Genomic DNA, 25,791 nt, shown 5'->3' on the forward strand with positions numbered 1-25,791 from the left:
AATTCTGAGTCTTGTTGGGAGAGTAGCTTATGAGCTTGATTTGCCTACAGACTTGTCAGTCGTTCATCCTGTATTCCATGTCTCTATACTTAAGAAGAGTATCGGTGACTCCACTATTGTAGTTCCTTTAGAAAGCTCAGACATTCAAGATAGTCTTTCATACGAAGAAATTCCAGTTGAGATTTTAGATCATTAGATCCGTAGTCTAAGGAACAAATAAGTTCACTTGGTCAAAGTTCTTTGGCGGAATCAGTCTGTTGAGGGTGCCACTTGGGAAGCAGAAGCAGATATGCGAGCCAAGTACCCTCACCTTTTTTCCGCAAACTCAGATGTAGCCTAAGGTAATACTCTTCCTTGATACAGTTCTTTTCTACTCTTATATTCAGCTATATAGTTGTCCTCATGTAAGTTCATCCACTCACAACATTACTTTGAAGCTCAGAATAATTTAGATTCAGATTTGCAGTTTATTTCAATTGTGCATCCAATCTTATATTCTCGGATTCCTTAAAGATTTCAGCTTAACTAGCCATATTCGAGGACAAATGTTTCCAAGGGAGAGATACTGTAATACCCCATGATTTTTCCTAGATTAAATTCGTCTCTAGAGTGTTAAGGAATAGCTTTCAAAACAAACACTATTTATTTGGTGTAGAATTCCTTAGATTTGGACCTTTCATTGCGTAGGAAATTGAATTAGCTTTCCAGCAATATAAGATTCACCTAAATCCGATAACCGGGTAAGAAGTTATGGCTATTTTAAGTTCCTATCGCAAAACACCGTCACTTGGACCCTTAGCGCGTCGCGAAGCAGTGTAAATTTCCAATTATCCCATTCCAGTGGCCCTCCTCGATATTGGTGCATCGTGGAGAGGGTCAGTTTCTCGTTTGTCAATTTTCAGAGGTCCAGTGCGATAATGGCGCATCGCGCCATGTGCCAAATTGACATTCCAAAGGGGCACCATGATGCCTCCGCGTCGTGGAGTTTGCCCAGTTTCTATTCGTCGATTTCCAGTAAGCCACCGCAATAGTGGCACATTGCGGTGGCCACCCAGATCGGGAAAATATACGTTTTTCAGTTCCGTTAAAAAGTTTAAAGGGGGTATTTTGGTAAATCTCCAACCCCTAATCCGTCTAAAAACAACAGATTAATCAAATTTGAAAGCACTTTATGTTTTATTCATTATTCTCTTCAAAACAAAACCCTAGATTACCAAACTTCCTCCCCAAGAAATCCAAAATTTTTCCATTAATTCTCCAAGATTGAGAATTCCTAATTCAAGAACTCTAAGAAGTCATCTCCAAAACATCAATAAAGACCCAAGATTCAAGTTCTAGCATCTAGATCATCAAATTAAGGTATGCGGGGTATGAACAAGGATAATCCTTTCATCCTTGTGCCCAAAACTTGTTTTAAATTCAACTTTTACTGAAGTTTATGTGATTTTCCATGAAATTAAAATTAAGGTTTACACCCATTATTGTTATTTACAAGTTTATGATATTCCCAATGATTTAGAGGTTGAATTCCATGTTTTTGTTCATATTTTCATGCATATTGCTGAAATTTCCAAATTTTATGATGAATTAAAAATGCTTATATTATCAAGCATGAATTTTAAGATGTTTTAACATGAGATTGAGCATGGGTTATTATGCCCTAATTAAGATTGCTATTTCAAGATTATTTGTGCTATAATCACCCTCAGATAAGATTATTCTCAGATTATTGATAAAGATTTGACCTTTTGATCCTAAATGAAGATAAAGAATCCATTTTGTTCATATGACTCGAGATTTAAAGAAAGAAAAGCATAATTGGTTTTCTTGTAAACCCTTGTGCTAGTTTTGAAGTGGATTTCTTAAGATTTTGAGCATAAGAATGGGAGTAGTATTTAGCACTGAGATGGGTAAGTTACTACGATTTCAGACCCCAGAACTACGTGCCAATGTAGGATTTAGATTTATTCCCACTTCTACATGGATGACTCAGATTGTAATCACTAAGATAGAAGTTCTATTCCGATGGCAAGGGTAGAACAACCCTACGTAACGGGGGCCAGACTTGGGACTCCATGGATGCTCATATTGTGTATGTCGGTTATAAGAACCTTCCAAAAGATGCCCCATTCTTCAACAGTCTATTGATTTAAAGCTTTAAGATAAAAACATATGTTTTAGAAGTTAAGGTTTTAAGATTCTTAAGCCTTAAGATAAAGTATTTTACTGATTTCAAAACTAAGTGTAATGGCGCACAAGATTTACGTTATATGTTTTATCATTTATGATTTATGATCTTTAGATACAGATTACTCAAGCCTGCGTGAGTCATTTACATTTAGCATGCATGATTTTATAAACTGTGATGATATTATTTACTTATTGCATGCACCCCCATATACTCATTACATCCTCAAAGTACTGATCCACATATGTCTATATGCTACATTGTGTCATAATGTAGGTTCAGGTGCTCAGTCTCCGCAGCGTGAGTGATTATCGAGCATCTCATCTACATCCCTGCAGTTGGTAAGTCCTCATAGTTCGGGGACTTAGTTATTCATACTTTCAGTTTATTAGTAGATGTTCCTTTATTCATTTCAGACAGTTTGAATCAGCTGAGGGCCTGTCCCAATAACTTCCTAGATTCAGATAGTAGAGTTTGTCAGACTACTAGATTCAGTTTTAGACATTTGGTTCAGAATTCAGATTTTTTAGTATTGTTTTACTAAGACTTCCAGTATGTTCAGATAAGATTTTCTGCATTATTATGATTTCATATTCATAATTCCCCTATGTTGAGATCTGGACTTAATAGAAAGTAGCCAGGGTTAGCTCTGGACTACTTGTAGTTCGGATCACTATGTGGCATCCCGGGAACTAGATTTCGCGGCGTTACAACCAAATAACATTTTCCTGAATAGAATGTCCCAATTCGAATTGATGTTCCAAAAGGACCATCTACTAGTGTCATATCTAATGACTCCAAATCACGCTTGAAGTGTGGTAGATCATTGGGTTCTAAGTATCGAAGTCCTAAAAAAACAAATGGTCAAGATGACACCATGAAATATCCTCATATGAATATTCAAGATTTAAGCAATTTTGATATCCCTGAAGGAATCAATGAGCCCGAGACTCAAGAAAATGAGGAATTATTCATAAATTCGAGTGATATTAGAACTAATCAAAATCAATCTAAAATAGTAGTGGATTATGTCTTTCCATATAATATTGAAACAAAAACCATGCAAGATAGTGAGGATTTTGAACCTCAATCTGTCACAGAATGTAGACAAAGAAATGATTGGCCAAAATAGCAAGAAGCAATTCAATCCGAGTTGAATTCACTTATCAAACATGGAGTTTTTAGATCTATAGCTCAAGCACTTAATGGTATTAAATCTGTTGGCTATAAATGAGTATTTGTGCGAAAAAATAAGAATAATAAAATACAAAGGTAGAATGCTCGCCTTGTTGCACAAGAATTTTCACAACAACTTGGTATCAATTATGAAGAGACATATTCACCAGTTATGGATGCAATAACATTGCATAATCTTATTAGTTCACTATCCATGAGAGACTTGAAATGTATCTAATGAATAAGATTACAACCTGTCTGTATGGATCACTTGATAATGAGATATACATGTAAGTTCCAGAGGATTTAAGATGCCTAAAGTATATAGTTCAAAGCTTCGGAAAATATATTCCATTAAATTACAAAGATTATTGTATGGTTTGAAGTAATCTGAATGCATGTGGTATAATCGTCTTAGTAAGTATTTGTCTAAGAAAGGTTATACAAATGATGAAATTTTCTGATGTGTTTTTATAAGGAAAGCAACATTGGAGTTTGTTGTACTTATTGTCTATGTCAATGATATAAGCCTTATTGGAACTCTAATAGAGCTTCTAAAGTCAATTGATTATTTAAAGATAGAAGTTGAGATGAAGTATCTTGGAAGGAAAAAATTATGCCTTGATTTGCAAATTAAGTATTATTTGACAAATGATATCTTTGTCCATCAATCTGTCTACACAAAAAAGGTGTGGAAACAATTTTATATATATGGAACACATCCGTTAAGTACTCTGGTGGTTGTTCCATCACTGATATGAATAAGGATCCATTTTGACCTCAAGAAAAAAATGAGAAACCCTTTGGTCCTGAAGTGTCATATCTTAGTGTAATTGGTGCACTAATGTATTTTACAAAAACTCCAAGGCTTGAAAAAGCCTTTTAAATTAATTTGTTAGTAATGTATAGTTCTACTTTTATTCGAGGACATTGGAATGAGATCAAACATGGTACCTAAAAGGGACTATCAATATTAAATTATTTAATTCTAAAGATTGTACTCCCGATCTTGTTAGTTATGTTGATACTGGGTATTTATCTGACCCACATAAAGCTCGGTCTCAAATAGGATATATATTCATATGTGGGTGTACTACCATATCTTGGAGATCTACATAGAAATCTATCGTAGCCACTTTATCAAACCATGATGCGATAATAACTATTCATGAAGTACGCCAATAATTTATGTGGTTGAGGTCCATAATATATCTCATTTGAGAAAAATATAGTTTGTACGATAAAAAATTACCTATGATTTTATATGAATATAATGCAGTATACATAGCACAACTTAAGGGAGGATTCTCAAAAGGAATAGAACAAAACTCATTTTCCCAAATCTTTTCAATACACATGAGCTACAAAAGAATAGAGATATTAACGTGCAACAGATTCATTCAAATGACAATGTGACTGATTTATTCACTAAGTCTCTTCCAACCGCAACTTTCAAGAAGATGATGCATAAGATTGGGATGAAAAAGTTCAAAGATGTTCTTATTCGGGGGAGTTCATATGCGTTGTACTCTTATTTTCGTATGAGGTTTTGTCCCATCGTATTTTTCTTGTAAGATTTTTAATAAGGCATCCTATATGTATATTATTAGATATGTATACTCTTTTTCCTTCACCAGAGTTTTTTTATTTTGAGTTTTTTTCCTAGCAAGATTTTAATGAGGCACATTATCTCTTAGACATTTAAGGGGGAGTTTCATGGTATTGATGTATATCATTTTGTAGTATGACTATAAAAAATATAGATAATATCTATCAAGATTTAGCAAGTATCTATCAAGATATGAAATTTCTAGGTGGAATTTTCCTTATAAATTGAAACATCCTGGGTTTCTGGCCCTTGGAAAATTTCCTGGATTTCTGGTCTCTGGATAAGATACGACTAGGGGAAACAAATCGTACACTAGGAAAAAAGTGGTATGATTTAGTCATATGCTGACCAGTGTTGGTTGGTGGTTTGGATTTGGTTTCTGGAATGGGTATTATATGATTCTCATTGACTTATTATATTATTTATGGACTCTTGGATGTAGTTTCTATTCTGTTTATATGTTTTGTATATCTGCTTTATCTTTGAAGCTTATTTGGAAGTTTCCTACTGAGTACCATTCATTTGGTACTCATACTACACTTCCGCAGCCTGCAGATCATAGTACAGGTTATCGCCATTGATATGTGCATCATGTGGAGCAGCCATAGTTCAGATACTTAAGAGTGAGCTCGTGACATTTGGAGTATTACTTATCTCTCTCTTATGTATTAGACTAGTCTCTAAGTTGTATTCAGAGACAAGTTGTATCATTGTATAATTCTTGATATATCACTTTTGTACTTTTATGATATTAGAAGCTCTTGTACTGATACCACCGGATTTTGAGATTCTTCTACGTATTGATCTTTAATCCATATCTTCCGTATTCTTTTCCTTATATTATTGAGTATTCCGTTACTAGCCGTTCCGGACAATGGGTTGGCTTGCCTACTGGTTGGTTATGGTAGGCGCCATTATGATTTAAGGAATCGGGTCGTGACAAAAAGGAACTCCAATTAAAAATTTAAAACAAATAGCAACTAAATCAATATAGTTCATAAGAACATTATTTGCAAAACACAACAAATCTAGAAGGGATTTCAACTAAGTTAAATAATAAATTAGTATTTAGAAATAATTTACAATGATAAAAATAATAGACAAATAAGGGATAGGGAGAAGGTGCATTTAGACATTTAGGCCCAAACCCCGATAAGTGTCCAAAATGGATTACCAAATTTAAGTGGGTTAAGCCCTTTTCATTCTTGCGCCCGTACTAATTAGTTCTGGCCTTGCCCACCTGTCCTAAGTTAATGGGTAACTTACACAATTCTTGAAATTTTAATGGGTTCTAACACTTTTTTTCATAACTTTGTTTAATTACATGATATCCCGAATTTTGATATTTGTGATACTTATCTTTAGTCTTGATACATATGCATTGTGATACATTCGTAATTGAGTGATTAGTTAAATAAGGAAGTAACTAATTTTCAATTATTATAGGGAGTAAAATTAGGCACAAATCGTGGTATAAATACATCTGGTTCCAGATGTATCATAATGATACATCTGGTAAAATTACTCAATACCAATTAAAAATTCAATCTCACACAAAAATAAATAGTTTACATATGTCAAACATATGTTACATGTATCAAACATTTATAAATAAATTAAAAATATGAATCACTATCACAAAGTATCTGTCATATGTATCACCAGTATTCCAACAACAAATATATCATATTGGTAATGTATATATTTTTTAGAACTGATTTACAACACAAATATATATTTTTTATACTATTATACCAGTGTTACACATGTCGTCTCTCAAGGATAAAATGTATCAATGGTGAGCGTATAAAATGTATCACAAAATTAAATAAAATACCATATGTCTCAATTGAAAAACATCCAAACTGAATGAGGGTGGTGAAACAATCAATGAGCAAAAAATATATGCATCATCCTTAAAATTATGAAAAGGATTCACAAGTTTTTGATATGTATCTATATATGTATTAAATACATTTATTTGATACATATGATTGATACATATGTTATGTGTATGTCTTTATTCTTATGATTTATACATATAATCTACTACCACCACCCCCTCCGTCGTTCGTCTGCACCATCACTGCCATCTTGGCTATCCCACCCCTTCCATCGTTTGTCCTCACCACCACCGCCACTTTGAACATTCTCGTCGAAAATCTATCAACTAATTGTTTATTTTCTCCTCTTTCCCTTAATGGGCATTGACTTAAAGTTGAAAAAATTCAAAATTGATTAAAAAAATATTGATGAAACGATAAAAAAAGATAATGAAATTAGTGAAGAAATTGCAGTAATAGAGATGAAAGTTGTCTCAATTGATAATAATTTGGAAGAGATTTTAAGGAATGAATTTTTTTTTTTTAAAAAATGGATTGCATGCATTAATTGTCGAGTAAAAGTAGGATGAGAATTTTTTGTATCTGTATCAAGAGTATATATTAAATATGGGATTTTAAGTAATTATTTAAAAGGTAAGGGATTTTGGGTAATAAGGTCTATTGGGTTTGTGATTTTGTGTAATTTTCCGTAAGTAAATTTGGACTTTTAGAGCCTTTCTACTAGAGATAAATTATCCACTATACAATTATTAGATTGGAAATTACAAGTTATAGCAACACTTTTAGATAATTGCATTAATAAATTTTTAATTGCAAGTTATAGAAACTTCTTAAAATATAAATTTATTTTATTTTATTTTACAAAATTTGGTTTTATATTTTATATAATAAAATTAATTCCCTTTTTATAGGATATTATTCAATTTCTTGTTAAATAGTGTGTTGATAGCTATGGGAAAGCATATATTATGGTATAAATAAATATCTTTATTTATTATGCCTAGGTTTATCTATTCCAAAGGGTTTCACACCTTTCAGAAACCACTTTTATTAAAAGCATATTTTTCTTAAACACATTACTTCTACTTTCATTCTCAAAGTACATTTCTTCTCCATTTACATATTCAAATTATTTCTTGGAAAAAAATTGGGGTTGACCTCTGTTAACATATTTCTTTACTCATTTTTTCATTCTTGTCTAATATGAGTTTTGTTGATACAATACTTCGAAAAGTTTTTCTTTCTTTTCAAATTTCGTGTGAATTCTAAGTAAAGCCGCAACTGTAGTTATTTATTCTTCTATTTTTGGTTGTGATAAGTGTAAAAAGAAATTGTTGAAAGTGGGTCTAACATTAAGAATAAAAAAAGAGAGCATTTCCGATAAAATTAAACTGTACGAGAAGCTAAATTTGAACATGCATATCGGAAGAAATATCAACAAAAAGGTTGATATTTTAACCAACAAGTTCAAGGCTTCCAACCATTGGTTGAGATATGGTGCGTTACTTTGGAATTATGCTCGAAAAAAGAAAGATGATGGTGCTATAAGTGAAAGTGAGGTGACTGGCAATGTTACGAGTAGACTTGGTGGTCCAAAGATTTTGAGAGGCATTGTTAGTTCAACTGTCACTAAAAAAATAAGGCATACATAGACATGGATATTGTATTTTAATATTTTTTGGTGCTCATTACTGTTGTCTTTATATGATTGTTGGTGTGAACAAAGTTTAATTTAGGTATTTAAGCAGTATTTTATTCAATGTTATGCTAATTTAACAATTGTTTCGTATTTCACATCGTTAAATGAATTTGATATCAATTAAGTTTGTACCAGTCAGATTTACTCCAAATTTTTTTTATAAATCTTGATTCTTTTTTTAGTATGAAAGATGACAATGTTCATCAAATCTTAATTTAATACAAAGGTAGATGTGATAGAATCTTGATTCAAAGGGACAAGTTCATAGTGTATGGAATGAGTATATAATTGGTATCACCTAAATTGAATATCAGAATCCATAAATATCAGTTTATAGATCTATTTCATACACATTTCATACTAAATGTGACATGTAAGAAATCACTTTATAAACTAAATTGAATATCACAATCCATAAATATCAGTTTATATATCTACTTCATACACATTTCATACAAATGTGACATGTAATAAATCACTTTATAAACCGATTCCATTCAATTTATAATCTTATGTATATCTTCTTCATTGAATATCACAATCATATTATACTCATTCCATATAAATATAACATGTAAGAACCTATTTTATAAACTTTGAATGTAATATTGATATTATACAGGTTTCATACACGAAATAATTCAAAAAATACAAGTTTGTATATTTATTTCATACACTAAAATAAATAATAACGTATAATATTTGGTGAAAGTCAATTTTCTATACCAACTTTGCAATCATTATACTCATTCCATGTAAATATAACATGTAATAAATTATTTTATAAATCGGAATATTGACATTTCATACTAATATTTTTTACAAATTTTATACGCAAAATAGTCTAATAAATATATACAAGATAATTTTTACTATATTATTCTTATGAAAGATTCCAATCTACATTCAAATCCTAATTTATGTTGTTACCAACACAAATAATGGATTGTTCAATATTTTCTCTAATATCCACTGACATATCTTTAATTATTATATACAATGGATATTTAACAAAGAAATAAACAATACTCCTTATATCATATTTTTTTAAAGAACAAAAGGAAAATTAGAAGAAAAAGAATTTCTAATGAACGAGAAGAAATCATTCGTTGAATAATGATTCTTTTAATGAAGTATGTGTTAAACCATTTTTAGAGATATTTAAGGGGATGATTGATATCCTGACAATATCTGTCATCCCCTATTTTGGGTATAAAAATCTATTTTTCTTTATATAAAATTTACATTTTCTTATTTATATTATTAGAAAAATGTTTTCTTTTTCTTTTTTTATAACCTGATTTGCTACAACTTGCAAAGATGAAAGTTATGCTATAAGTTGCAATTAACTATCTAAGGAGGGTTATTTGGATTTTTTCCCTTTTATTTGTTCATGCCACTTTATTTGGGCTTTAGCCCATTTCTTCCTTGTCTTTGACCTATCCATTAGTCCTTTTAGGACTTGGGTGGCTGATTTGATGAGGGAAGTGCGAGGATGCATCTATGATAGACTCGAATATGTCGGTTTTACATGTTTCAAACAAAGAAGGGAAATTAATATACATTCTTTGGGTGATGGAACAATACACTTAACAAAAATAAGTAAAGTAAATTAAACAACTTCATTCCAAACTAAAGCAAGTGAACATTTTAAGGATAGACTTGTCCTGACTCTAAATTCAAACAACTCAAATTTTCATGTTTCAAGAAGAGATATCATTCATGGATTTCACCCAAAACACTTGATGAACCCAAATCGGGAAGTTGAAATTCAGATTTGATTAAACACCTATGCATACTACCACTAGACAGTGACAATGTGCTCATGCTAATGCAAAAAATTTGAATCGACAATCTACAAACACAGGGAAACAAGCTTTTAAAAGAATATGGGTTCAAATTCTGGGCCACTAAAGAGATTATCACGGTGTTGCAGCTAGAATCTTAACTGGTGGGACTATTCAAGTTCAAATCCGGAGTCACGTCAATCAGAATTCTTACTAAGTTCAAGAGTTTGAAACCAACTGGTAACAACCATAGACAACTTCAGTAAAACCTCAAAATCAACATACATTATATGCTGAAAATCTCATGTTGCAAGTAGGTGGATGCAAGTAACTATAGCCAACTGATTTTACACTACACACAAAGCTTAGTCAAAGCAAACACAAAACAGACCCCAAAACAGTGACCATATAGGGGAGATGGGAAAGGGATACACATGCTTATAGCCAGATTAAATCTATCTAACATAGATATCCAAACAAGAACACCAAGTGGCAGCACAATAGACCTAAACTTGTAGCTTACATGATTCAGAAAAGAAACAAATATCATTAGAGAACTCATGCCAATATTTCTAAGTAATTTTAAAGGCCTTGACTCACATTTTGGTTCAAAATTAAATCTGACCAAAACGTGGACAAAATAAGACTCAATCGCCTATTTTAATTAATCACGATAAGGCATTTTTAACAAACAATAAGCTTTTGAAACATGAGATAAGCATTTTCGTACTTAGCACATTAGAGATGATGATTCTGCATTTCTACCCGTGGTCATATGTCCTCATGATTCAGGAGAAAGAGAAGGGGAGGGATCTGGGTATCAACAAAAAAACTAGATAAAATGAAATAAAATAAAAGACGAGAAAGAAAATCGCTCACTGGTTTTATGACCTAACACAAACTATTTAGATCTTTATTCATTTTCAAACACAAATAGCTAGGGAAAAAACCTAAATCAAAGCAAAACTATAGAGAAATAGACAACTACCCTAGATTACCCTCATCCTCATTATGGCTGGTGATCTTAGACCACAAGACAGAAGTTCATCGAGGATTCATTAATAATTTTACCAATGAACTTTTCTGTTTTTCAGCAACACATTGAATCCAGGGAAATTCATGGGCTATTTACTTCTAAGGAAAGTGACCCATTATAATTTTTTTAGTCAAGACAACAACTTAGACTAAACAAACAACAAACTAAGGTTGCAACTAAGGCTTCAAACTAAAACAATGAGCTAAAAAAGGAAAGCTAAAGCAAGCACATTTGATTAACATAAAGAATCAAACTGTAGCAAGTAACACTCAAACAAAAAGAAAACTATGTATTTAAAGCTAGAAAGATAAAAAGATAGGCTTAAGGAGCTAAAACAAGAACACTGAAATCAAAAGCAATAAGAACACTAACTCGAAACGCTAACCATAATCTTCAGTACAAAACTTATGGCTTTCAAAGCCTTCTACAACACATAATCTCAGCATTCTCTCTTAGTGAGATTCCAACAACAACAGTACATTAACTACATCAAAAAATGGATAAAAATAAATATTTAATATAATCTAAAAAGAAAATAGGAGAGAGTGAGGTATTTACCATTTTCAAAGCAAAAAACGAGGACTTCGAGCCTTCATCGAAATTCTTGCTATATCCAGAATAAAGTCAGCTTCTTAGCCTAGAATGTTTTTTATTAGAATCTGACTTTTGATAAATAATTGTTTAAGTAACAAAAATTATATGCTCTCACATACACGTATATGAGAATGTATAATCACCACTTAAAATTGACAAAATTGAATCAGGTACATATTTTAAAAATCTTTTAATCAAATAAATAAATGTTTTAATTTTGTTTAAAACTAAAGCAACTCAAGATTAAGCCTAGTAGTGGAGCGCAAAAATTAGGTGTCAATTACTGCCCTCTCTCTTTGGGTAAAGTGAATGCAAGTAACCTTGGACAAAAGGAGTTTGACATTTCTCATTTTGTCCGACCTTAAATTTGTTTCTCGAAAGAAGTTTGTTTTCGCACGAGTTTCTTGGATAAGGTCAGACCCCAGTATTGAGTTTCCTACATATGGAAGGTTACATGAAAATTCATTCCACTTGTAGTTCATAATGCTTAATTTCAAGCACAATTTTCAAAGAATTCTCAAGCTATCTCGACTTCAATTTTAATGAAACTGGTAATCTAGGGAATAAGAGGTTTGAGGGGTTGTAATGCAGTCAATTTTTAACAAAGAGCCCAACTTATATATCCTTAAGATTCAAGAATCAGACTACTTGTAGTTCAACTCAGTTAGTAAGAAAGATAATCTTTTATATTAGACGATCTTTGGCTTAGGATGTGTGACAAGTCAATTGAGTTATGGAAAAGAGGCTTGTAGCCTCTTAACCATGAATATGGAGCTCTTAAACTCTATAGGTAAGAATTTACTTGGAAATAATATCCAAAACTCTAGCTGTGTTGCCATTCGGATTTGAAAAAAAAAAGGTTGCCTTCGGTATGAGCTTATAAATATCCCAAAAGTAAAACTGAAACTAAAATATCCCAAAATATCCACATGCCTTCTGATGGGGTTGTGGTTTTATGGTGGATGAAATCATCCATTAGCTCACATATAAAGAGTTTCATGTCTCTCTCTGGACTACGTTCCAATTTGCTGCTAAGAAAAAATTTCATGTTGTGTTGCGTCTTTTTTTGGAGTCATCCGCACCTATGGATTTGGTTTGAGATTTTCATAATCTTGAATTCTCTCAATGATATCTCAAAGAAAAATTGTTAGTAATGAACATAACTCATGAATGGGTATATAGTCTTTTACCATATCTTTATGTGAGTTGGTATCTGCAAAGTGAAGTCGTCCTATCAATTTTTGAAGGGCAACAAGTTTTGCAATAACTTACACAACAATCCTCTTAGTTGTTAGATATAATAACTTATTTGTCAATAGAAAATTTCTTCAAAGTAAGGTTCGTGGCCCAAATCAGGGCCTGACCGAGAAAGGTATCTCAAGTCCCGCATGGACCGGAGATCACCCCTTACACCTAACCAAATCAAACATAGCATACCCCAATGTTTGATGAATTTCGAACATATAACAAGATTACTCTTAAGAAAATACAAAACAAGTCCATAACCACCGACCGAAGATGGTCCAAACAATCGACCGACACCACCCAATAACCATAGTAGTCCAAACAAAGCCTTTAAACAGAGTACCAAAATGGAATATCACTAAAGTGTCGAGATATGCCCTCGATTATAGTGAAAAATAAGTCTAAATAGTCTGTGACATAAATGAACAAAACATGAAATGTAGACTTCCGATGTATGGAAGCTCACCACTTCAATATCAACTCACGAGCTAATCCCGAATCCTAATCATTGAGTAGGAGGAGAACAAGTATAGCCAATTCCTGTATTGCATAGGGATATAACATCCGAAGATGGTTAGCGGGGTGAACACTGGTATGTAACTCAAGGATAAGGATAACATAATGACATGATCAATAGTTTAAAATCATTCAAACCAATGCACATAATCAAATGCACACACACATATATATATATATATATATATATATATATATACTTCACATGCCAGGATAGGGAACAATGTTTAATATGCACTTATATTATTAGCTTGTATTGTGTAGCTCAACCATTATAAGAAGTACCCACAGGCTATATGGTCGTCAACTCTCACCATTGGTCGGGCCCCAGTGCCTATAGCCACACGAACCAAAGAATAATCTCATATATATGCACGGAGGACTCAGACATCCCAATCATATACTAAGGTGAATTAAGCACCCGATTATATAATGATTTACGGGGGACTCGAACCTCCCTAACCATGAAATAACAATGAGGGGGACTCGAACCTCCTGGTCACTTTGACCCTTGCATCGGCAAACGTGGTTTCTAGTATCGGTCACTCGGACCTCCACTTTTACAACTCGACTACAAAACACTTATTAGAGCCCAATTAAAATAAGTATCACGCATCCCTATTCATTAAACCATATTCCATATTAAGGCATGCATTATTGGTATCGTCATACCAACTACACTTGCAAGGTAATAACAACATGCCAAAATAATTTCCATTAACTTGGGGAAAACAACTCCATTTGTTCATTAATACAATGTAGGACAACACCAACACCTTTTGTTCATTAAATTAAGACATTGTGTTTCAAATACCTCTTTATATCATGCAATAGTTCAAGACTAGTTCAATTTTACAAATTTCCACATTTCTCATCATTAAAAACCAATTTCACATTATGGGGTTGGGGTCATAACCACTTCAAAAGTCATTGGTTTGAAAAATTTACAATTCCCTAGTTCATTCACCATGCCCATGCACGCACGAGTTCAAAACCATAACTAAAGCATGAATAATCATATGTAAACCATTGGAAAACATTTTCCAACAATAAGCATTCAAAAACCCTAACCCTTGTTTCAAAACCATCATAGACATCTCATGAACAATACTTTAAAACACATGATTTTAATAAATTAACAGTAAGGGAAGAGTAACATGCCTTAAACACCTAAAGATTTGGAAAGAAATCAACCCTTGAGCCCTTGATGATCAACTTGATGAAACCCTAGATTGACTTGTTCGAGGGAATTTAGAGAGCCTTTTCGAGTGTTTGAGAAATTACTTAGATTTTTTTTGAGTGCTAATGACACCTTAAAGGGGTTATAAGACATGGTTTTTAATTTGGGTAAGAGGAAGAATGTCAAGAATTCCCTTAACTTAAAAGTTGAAAAAGTGTCGTCATTGACTACGGGTCAACTAGTGACTCGTAGCCACTCCTTATGACTCATTACCATGAGTTGTGACCAAGGCAGTCTATAGGAGCACCCATACACTATTGACCCTACGACTCACTGGTACCACTTATAATGGGACCCTATAACTCGTAGGGTCCAATCGTAGTCAATACAAAACATAATTGGATAAACACTAGACATCCTACGATTTGCACTCCACAACTCGTAACAAGTCCTTACGACTCGTAGTGAGCCAATCTTACTCAGAGCAGAACTTAGCCACTAAATTTTGATTTGGTTACAATTCTATGTCAATGACTCGTTATGAGTCTTTACGACTCATACTTTCAAGTCATACCCAAAATAGAAACTTAAACATTATTCACTGGACACCTTACAACTAAGGTCATTGGAACCGTTAAGACACCCTATGACTTGTTAGGTGAGTCGTTGATAAGGCAGAAAGCTCAGAACTCAGAAAACTTTCAAGGACCAAAGACCTGGTGCATTACAGAGGTCCGTCTTGGACACTGATGACACTTCGTATAGAACAATCTTTACATCTCCGTAATCTTATGCTAATGTGGTAACCTTCTTGGTCACCTATAATGCCTTTTATTTATGAAATGATAACCTCTTCAACAATCAACAATTATATGTTGTATGCGATCATAGAGTACGTCTTCTGCTCTTCCATATCAGTATGACTCATCTATATCCCTTGAATTTTTTAATCTTTGGATAATCTTGCATATTACTCGATGTTGTATATAAGATGACTTACAAACATCATTTGAGTTGATGGTTTTCTGGGTAATCCAGCGTATTGTCCGATCTTAGATAAGATATGTCTTATAGATATCCCTTGAACAACTAGCTTTTTAGGTAATCCGATACATTATTCGACCTTGGATGCAATGCAACTTATGGATATCTCTCAAATTATCAATCTTTGGGTAATCTTGGACATAATCAATCTTAGATGTCTCATGACTTATAGAGGACCCTCGAACTGTCAGTTTTTGGGATCTTGTACATCAACTAGTAAGGATTTAGTTGTGGGTCATAGATAACCTTCGAGCTATCAATTTTTGGATAATCTCACATACTATTAGGTTAGGATATTGTTGCAACTTATGGATGACCCATAGACTATCAACTTATAGGTAATCTTACACAATATCCTACCTCAAATATTGTGGCTTATAGATGATCCTCGAATTGCTAATTTCTAGGAAATTTGTTATGTCATCCACCTTTAGATATAGGCTTATAGACGTCCTTTTGGATTATGTGTTTTTTTAACTTCATATGCTAATGCTTTCAATTGCTGATATATAAAATGTAATATTAAATATTGAGATATCCTCAATGGCAGATTATGTTATCATTGCATGGTTGGTGGATATAGGTGCTCCAAAGCATCTTCTGAATCTAGACCTTATCTTCTTGCATGGTAAGCGGTTATAAGGACTTATATGAATATTATGATTCCTAACTCGACAATGGTATGAAATGGCTCTCTTGGCATGACCCTCTTGATAATGGAATATAATGGCCCTCTCGGCATTAAATGAAATGGCTCTCACGTCATGGCCCTCTTGGCAATGGAATGGAATGCCCCACTTGGAAGGGGAATAAAATAGGTCTTTCAGTATGGAATTCATCACGACCCAATTTCTCAGGCCATAATGGCTCCTACCATAACCCACCAGTAGGCAAGCCAACCCGTAGTTCGGAACGGCTAATAATGGACTACTCAATATTATAAGGAATAGAATGCGGAATAAATGAAATAAAGATTAATACATAATAAAATCCCAAAACCTGGTGGTTTATTACAAGAGCTTCTAATATAATAAGAGTACAAAAGAGAAATAAAAGAAGAAATACACTGATATGACTTATCTCCAAATACAACATAGAGACTAGTCTAATACATAAAAGAGATATAAATAATACTCAAAATGCCAGGAGCTTACTCTAAGTCTCCAAACCATGGCTTCTCAGCACGATGCACATATCAATGGCGATAACCCATACTATGATCTGCAGGCTGCAGAAATGTAGTATCAGTACCAAACAAATAGTACTCAGTAGGAAACTGCCAACTGAGCTCCAAAGATAAAGCACATATACAACATATAAATAGAATCTAAACTACACCCAAGAGTCCCAAAATCATATAACAACCAATGAGATAATAAGGAACAACTATCCTATTCATGTCCAATAGACCCACATAATAAGGTTAAGTATGTAATAAGGGTGCACTATCTTATTCCAGCCATACTTAGGAATCTAAAAACTATACCGTATATCCCTGGCCAATACACAAATAAACAGCAAAAAAAGAATATATAATAACATAAAAGGCCAAGGAATGAATATACTATATGGACATATAAAGGAAGGGACATATGGTAGTAACATAGCTACATATAGGTATATATATGTGCGAGTTTGTATATATATATATATATATATATATATATATATATATATATTACAAGAGCAACCAATTTCAAAAGAATAAGAGTACTAATAGTATCAAATATACATGTAGGATCAATAGCTAAAGACCGTCCAAAGGAAATGGAAAGAGGCAGAATCAACTTCAGCTATAAATGCTCACTATGTTTCCAAACCCTAAGAATAAGCGGGATAGAATGTTAGTGGTGGTAGCTAGTACTCAGATCTGCATAAGATAAAGATGCATGTATAGTATGAGCAACAAAATAACGGGTACTCAGTATGAATTATCGGACGACTGAGCTAAATTATAATAAAAGCATAATAATAATGAAAAGTGAAGTCAGGGATAAAGAGGCAAATCTAAAATAATACTTTGACTGATAGGTAATAAATAATAAGGTAAACAATATAGAAAGAATACAAGCTAACTACAGTCTAACTGGGCCTCCATAAGTGCAAAAGACACAAACAAGAGAAAATAACCCAGTCGAGCACCCACAAGCTCGATGTATATAATCAAGAGGGAAGCGATAATAATAATAATAATAATAATAATAATAATAATAATTACAATAATAATAATTATAAAGTAACCAACAATTGAAATCATATCTATGAATCTCTTTCGTACCATAATTGTTGGAGTTGAATCGTACCCTCAACATCATAAGTGAATCATAAATGACAAACTCAAAAGGGACTCTAATATCATATATGTTGGACTCAAACTAGAAATTTTGCATCATAAGTGATTAGTAAGTGCTGGAATCAAATCAGTCTTTAAAGTATATACAAGGTATAAGTCTAGTAAAGAGTTGGAAAGATGTCTAAATAATCCTAAAGATCAAGAACGTATGTAAGGTAACAAAAGAATGTCTCCTAAGTCTACAAGACCTATTTGGAATATTAATCTAAAAGAGGGCTAGTGAGGCCTGCTACTAACACCAAAAGTCTATACTAATGTAATTTCTATCCACAACTAGGATAAGGCCAAATAAGTTCTAAGGAAACAATTTAACTCAAGAAGAAAGGAGAATGGGTCAATTTTACAAAAATACGACATTCTAACCCACTAAATATTCCAAATTTCACTAAACATAAACCAAGCCATAAATTTTGTCCCAAATCTACCATAATAATATACTAATACCACAATAAAGTTTAATCTATGAGAAAAGTAAGCCTAGCCTACTTTGATGCCACTGAAGCCTGGGAAAGTCTCCTAAATCAGAGCTTTTCCCATCCCAGAAGCCTCCTCACGATGACATGCTATCAAAATAATGATCTACTCATTAATATGAGAATAACAATACCCATATTCCATATAAATGCTTTGGGTCCAAAATAAAGGTAAAATCCCACGTGGGGCTTGCTTGAAGAATCACTACTTTGAAATAGTCAAAATGTCCCTATAACCTCAAAGATCATTTATCCTAAAAAATAGATGAAATCCGAGCACAAATACTCCCTCAAATCTTCCCACGAAATCTCTATGGATTTAGGTTTAAACTGTAGTATTAATTAAGAAATCAATGGGAACTTACGGAAATTTAAACAAGAAAATGCCCCTAATGCACTCTCCAATTCACCCCAAACACCCAATTACCAATATCGAATATTCTCTAAGCCTCCCAGGGTTTTATGAACTTGGAACTTCAAGTAAATTAGTAAAAAATTGAGAAGGGAGAGAATTAAACGCACTTGTGATGACTGCTTTAGTAACTAATTGACCGCTTAAGCAGTCGTTCACAATAGCAACAATCTATCTCTTAAGTGGCCAAGCCCAATGGCCAGTCTCTACCACATCATTTAATCAACCTTTACTAAAACATCGAGGACTTTCCTAAAGTGGATAGGCATGGACCAAGGCTAGTCACCAAAGTGGTGCCTTGGCTGCTACAACAACCTCCTTTAAGAAACAAAGGTCCTCTTAAGCGGTTGTGCTAGCTGTGTCTAGGCACCAACAACTTAGCAAATTTGTTAAGTGTTCGATCTTTAAAAAATTCATTCAGAATCTAGTGAAAGCAAATGAACTATGCTACCTTACCAAATTTGACATTTTGGACTTAATGAAGCCATCAAAATTTCCATCTAGGGTTGTTTCAATGAAATGTAGGTTCCACGCCGAAATGACCTTTTTAACCATAATCCATCCAATTTCCGAAAATGAGTCTAAAAGCCTTGTGACCCAAACCAAAGGTCCGCTAGCCTAAAATTAATGTTTTGGATCTAATGGAACTACCAGAATTGGAATACGAGGTTGTTAACCTAAAATTTAAACTCGATACCTTATTATAGACAATAAAACTTCAAAATAGAGAATTTTCTTTAAAACCAAAATGAATTGTCCTGTAATAAAACTGTCAGCTCCAACAAATCATAAATGTCTTAGGGCAGCTATGGGAAAACTCTAAATAATAAAATAGTGAGGACATGTAGAAAAAGACCTGGAGGGTCATTACAATATCTGCCACTAAAAGGGCTTTCGTCCATAAATGTAGAGGATAAAGGTGTACTTAATGACTAAAACACGTAGAGATACTAGGTCAGCATATCACTCTTGATCTCCCAGGTAGCTCCTTGACTGAGTCGTGTCTCCATTGAACCTTTACAACTAGATTCTCACTAGAGTGCAGCCACCTACCATTCATGCCGAATATAAAAACTAGCTCCTCTATGAAGGACAACCTCTTATCAAACTATAATGCCTAGAAACTACCCCTTGGACGTCACATGGTGCTTAGAACCACAAGTAATCCTAAGCTAACCCATTATACTGGCATGATTTATGAGCAACTAAATAAATTACATAATATTGCAAATAATAAGTGGACAAGATGTCATTAGGTGAAAATAATGTTTATACAAAAAGAAAACAAAAATTGAATACATCAACTCTAAGTAACTGTATGTGAGGCCTTCACTACTACTACTACTATAGGTAGCCGAGACATGAACCTAGCTATCCATAATTAATACAAATGAATAAAAATAAAATACTGAATATACAAACTGATGGAGTCCTCAAATTAAAAGAACTCCTCCCCTGCTAGCTAGAAGTTGTGAACTGCTTGATCATGGGTGAAACGCCCTAAACTTCGGGCCATGTCGTATGGGCACCTCAAGCACACATGTGCTGGAGGTCGCCCCGTAACCCAACGTAAAAACCTCATCAGCATATAGGAGTCGAAGGAACTCCAACTTCACAAGTCAAGGTAGCAGATACAACAATGACAAAAGTCAAAGCTTAGAACTGTCTAAACATTTCATTAGGTTCATCAAATTAAAAAAATAAACCCAAGTCCACAGCCATTCACAATGCCTATATACAAAATCAATGTCCATAAAAGTATTCGTCGGGATAAGACCCAGATAATAGCCAAACTAAGTCTAAAAGAGACTATGTCTAAAGATAAAAACCAAGAGATGAATGTCTTCTGGACAGAGGACGCTCACCACTTTAAGTCAATGTATGATTTGCTTCGATCACCCAATCACTGTACGGTAAGAGAAAAAGATGGTTCAGGCCCTACGTCGTGTGGGGACGTAGTATCCAGGGATGGTTAACGGTTGGAACATTAGCATCTAACTCAAGGATAAGGAGAAAATAGTACATTTTCTTAAATCAATGTGAGTTCATCATAGGCGATCACATTTACATAAGAATATACATATTGAAGACATATATACGTATAGTGGCACAACAAGTCAAATCATGAAACAAGTTGTAACATGCATTTATGATACATTCATTGATAAGACATGGAGTGAAGGACTACCAACCCTCAACCCTTATATCTTAAACACATAGGATCCTTTACGCTATAATAGGCAAGGGGAGATGACCTTCAAGCCGGCACATATTATATGGTAAGTGGATTTAGACAACAATCCCATACACCTTGCATGGTCAGCAGACTTGGACCACAAACCAACATGCTGTATGTGGTAAGCATACTTGGACCACAAACCAACATGCCTTAAATGGTAAGTAGACTTGGACGACAAACCAACATGCCTTATATAGTATCGGACTTACACAATAAACCAACTCATCTTATATGGTAAGCTGACTTGAACCACAAACTAAAATGCCTTATATGGTAAGCAGACTTGGACCATAAACCAAAACATCTCTACACATATACTAGAACCCATTCAATACATCACATAGGAGCTTAACCTATCTCGAGGAATTCAAGCCAGCGAGGCTACATATCGACACCATGGACCATCACATGATTCCACCAACTCATTTGGCCATTGCTCACATGACTAGGACCAAGGCCTTGGTTCATAACGCAATACAAGTTTCATGGTCATCAAGACTCCTACCAACAATCATTCACACTTATTAATCTTATACACACCTTTTAGTCAAACACAGTTCGAGTTCATACTTTAGGGACAATGACCATCTAATCAACCAATCATCAAGGATAAGCATTTAGTCATCATGTGTCTAACAATGTATTTACCAACCATTTACCAAGAATTCACATGCATTCAATTCCACACATAAGGGATATAACACCTTTAACCAAATTCAACACTTTACATGACTATATGGCTCTCATGGGGGCCTTCATTGCTCAACCATTTCAATAGGCAATGCCTTAACTTATTTCATCACATAATCAAGTTATGGTCATTATGACCCACACAAACTATTCACCTTTAATTAGCAATGTTAAATTGTATTTTCACCCTACTTGGTTCAATACACAACTTAATCTCATTATCTTGCCTACGGTTTTACACTCCCATTAACCATTAACTAACCAGGTTGCTAATTTCCCAATACTAGGATTAAATTACCTTATACAACATCATTTATCAATAACTCATACTCATTTAGGCCATTTCCCAAACTTAATGTACCATCAATATGTAACTAGTCATTTCACTAAGACATTTTCACAAGCACCTTGTGAGCATACCCTTAACAAGGTCATTTTCACGGTAGAAATCATCAAGATTAGGGTTAATCAAGACTTTCATGTTAAACAACACACAAAAATCACCCACATATACAATCTACTATTAATATCATATATCCACACAAGTATATACAAGAATCATCATTATTCATTGTTAGATGGTGAACCCCCTTTTTATTTGATTCAAAACCACCATGTACACTTACTAATTCAAGTGTAAAATACATAGATTTAGGGTTATTTAAAAAGGGAAAGAGATACATGCCTTAATCAACTTTATTCACCAACAAACTTGACCTCTTCCTTTATACTAGATGAACACCTCCAAACCCTAGCCTCAAATCTCTCTTCAAGAGCCTTTAGAGTGTTTAGGATATTTAAGTCTTGAAAAATGAAGACTTAGGAGGATATTATGCCTTATATAGTGAGAGGGTTTAGGGTTTTAGGCATGGAAAATAACCAAAAGTTCCTTGGTTAAAATATGGAAAGCCCACACATACATGGGTATGAATCCACCTTACAGATCACTTGGCAATCGTGACCTAGGGTTCGAGTGGTACCCTAACTCGTATAGACCACCCGTAACTAAAACAATTCACTAGGTTTAAGGCATCTCTCTTCATGGTTAGTTGCATAGGACTCGTATGCATTAGTTACGACTAAGGGATGGTCAAATCAAATATAAACCATTATACTACCTTATTATTATGTCTAGGATACTAGAGGGGAGAGGGAGAAGGCTACGAGTCATGGCCTAGGGTACGACTCGAGCGATTCAATCGTGACCACTCTACAGACATCCAAAGTTGTTGTTTTCTCAATGGTCCAAGGTCTAGGTGTTTCAAACCTCTCCCACTTTGATAGGTACATATAAATACAATTTAATACATCATCATACACCAAGGAAATCTTCACACAAGTTAGAAATAACACACAAAAAGGATACAACATAACACATATCATGATCATTACCAATCAACCAAAAATTTTTACAAGGCCACATTCTTGCATGTTCCATTCTCCCTACTTAGGATAATTCATCCTTGAATGATGGGTAATGCAAGCATGAAAACAAGTTAACACATCAACATGACTTAACCCAACCTTTACACAAGTTAGAAATAAGCACACAACAAGAATACAATACAATATATTCTATGATCATCGTCAATCAGCCACTTCATTTCATTGGTGTTGGGACTCCAACTCATTACTAACAAGGCATAACTCAATGTAAGGAGATTAACGCAGACCCCTATCATTAGTTTTAAGAATTGAAAACAAATACGGATACTTGGACTTTATGTCTTCTTCCACTTCCCACGTAGCTTCCTTGGACTTTATGTTCTTCCATAGGACCTTTACCGAAGCCACTTCCATTATTTGAAAGCAATAAACTTACTTCCATTATTTGAAAGCAATAAACTTTCCGATCCAAGATCCCCACCAAGATCTCCTTACATATGAAAGAACCCAAAATACTAATGTCCTCTAAGGGAACTACCAACAAAGGATCACCTACGCTCTCAATACGAGGACATGGAACACCAGATGAACGGGCCTCATACTAGAGGGCAAGTCTAATTCAACTTGGACCCTTATAGGGAGAACCATCCCTTTACCCTCTCAAGGGACCTTTTTCCCATACAATGACAAAGTCATTAGGGAAGGCACGGCCTTAGGGGCCTAACAATCTAAGGAAGCATAGCACGAAGGCAACCGATTCACCTCAATTGACATCAAACACAATTAGGTCCACCTTTATTAATCAACAAGACTTTATTTATTACAAATAATTATGATACACCATCTATAGACTCCTTATAACCACAGAGTCTCTTATCAGTATTGAAATGTAAAAGGGAGCTCAAATGACTCAGAACCAAATTAAAATACATAATAACAGATGAGGTCTAACATACCAACTAAAGCATAAGCATACGTAACACAAAAAAAGAGTTTTTAACATACCAGTAACAATATTCGGAGACACCTCAAACTCGTGGTGAGTAAAAAGTGCATACAAGCGACTCCAGCCAATGCCGTACCAGAAATAGAAAAAGAGATAGCACCCTTCGATGCAGGAGTAAATAAAGTAGCAATAGGGGCTCTGTCACCCAGGGCAGCTACTCGAGAAGGGCACTATCGCTGTATGTGCCCAAATTAGCCATAATAGAAATGTATGTTATTCACCTTCTCACACTCACCATAGTGATGTTGTAACACCCTGAATTTGGTACCCAGAATGCTACATGATGCTCATGACCCCAAAGGAACACAAGCTAACCCATGTCTGATATCGTAACTGAGAACTGCATAACATACTGCATAAATGCAAAATAAAAGGCTGAAAGGCCATAAGATTCAAATATCTAATAAAACATAACATCTAGAAATACAGTATATCAATACCAAAATAAAACTGAAATACTGTCTAAACATGCTATAGTCTGTAAGCCTCTAAAACTAACTGAATAAGGAGTAGATGAGACATGTCCCCAACTAGCTCCAACTACTAAAATAAACTAAGTACTGAAAGAATGAAATAATCTAATAATAACATCTTCGAATGATGAGGACTCAATACTAGTCTGACTGCTGAAACTGGAATGCTACTGTTACTTTGGGCTCGTGTTTTGAACCTATGGTATAAAACACTATAGCATAAATACGTCAATACAATTGAATGTACTGGTATACAAGTGAGGTAGGTGAATGCAAGGGTTCATATGAATAAACAATACTAACTGACTGAGTAACAAGAACGTGAGAATACATGTATGAATACGTGAACTGTAACTGAGATCATGACATCACTGATTACTGAGTCTGAATACTAATAACATAGATTTCTGATAACTGATAAAACTAATATTGAGCGACTGTGTCTGACAGTCTAGGTTCTGATGGAACTAGCTGAGTCCCGTACTGAGCTGAGTGATTGTATCTGACAGTCTTGAATTTTGTAGAACTATCTGAGTTCTATTACTAAGACCTGAGACTGAGACTGTGAGAAGTAGTCATTTAACCAACATACCCCTAATAAGCTATTATAGCTGGGTTGGGGTCCAATTTGTAACCCCAATTGGAAGGGTGTCCATACTGTGCCACTGGTAAGGACAAATTATGAGTAATCCCTCATCTAACAGGTATTCTAAGGAGAACGGTGGGACCCTTAACTGGACTGATTTCACTGAGTTTCGTTGAGTAACGAAATATTACTGAGATCTGATAACTGCTGAGATTACTGAGTTTTCCTGAGTCATGAGATTGACTAAATTCTACT

The 25,791-nt window shown here is 34.1% G+C and overlaps 1 pseudogene; it reads right to left on the bottom strand.

Annotated features, from left to right (window-relative positions):
* Positions 1 to 25,791, bottom strand: part of LOC107869061 — an 80,738-nt pseudogene that overhangs the window by 12,827 nt on the left and 42,120 nt on the right.

This window comes from Capsicum annuum, chromosome 4, assembly GCF_002878395.1.
Source record: "Capsicum annuum cultivar UCD-10X-F1 chromosome 4, UCD10Xv1.1, whole genome shotgun sequence".
NCBI lineage: Eukaryota > Viridiplantae > Streptophyta > Magnoliopsida > Solanales > Solanaceae > Capsicum > Capsicum annuum.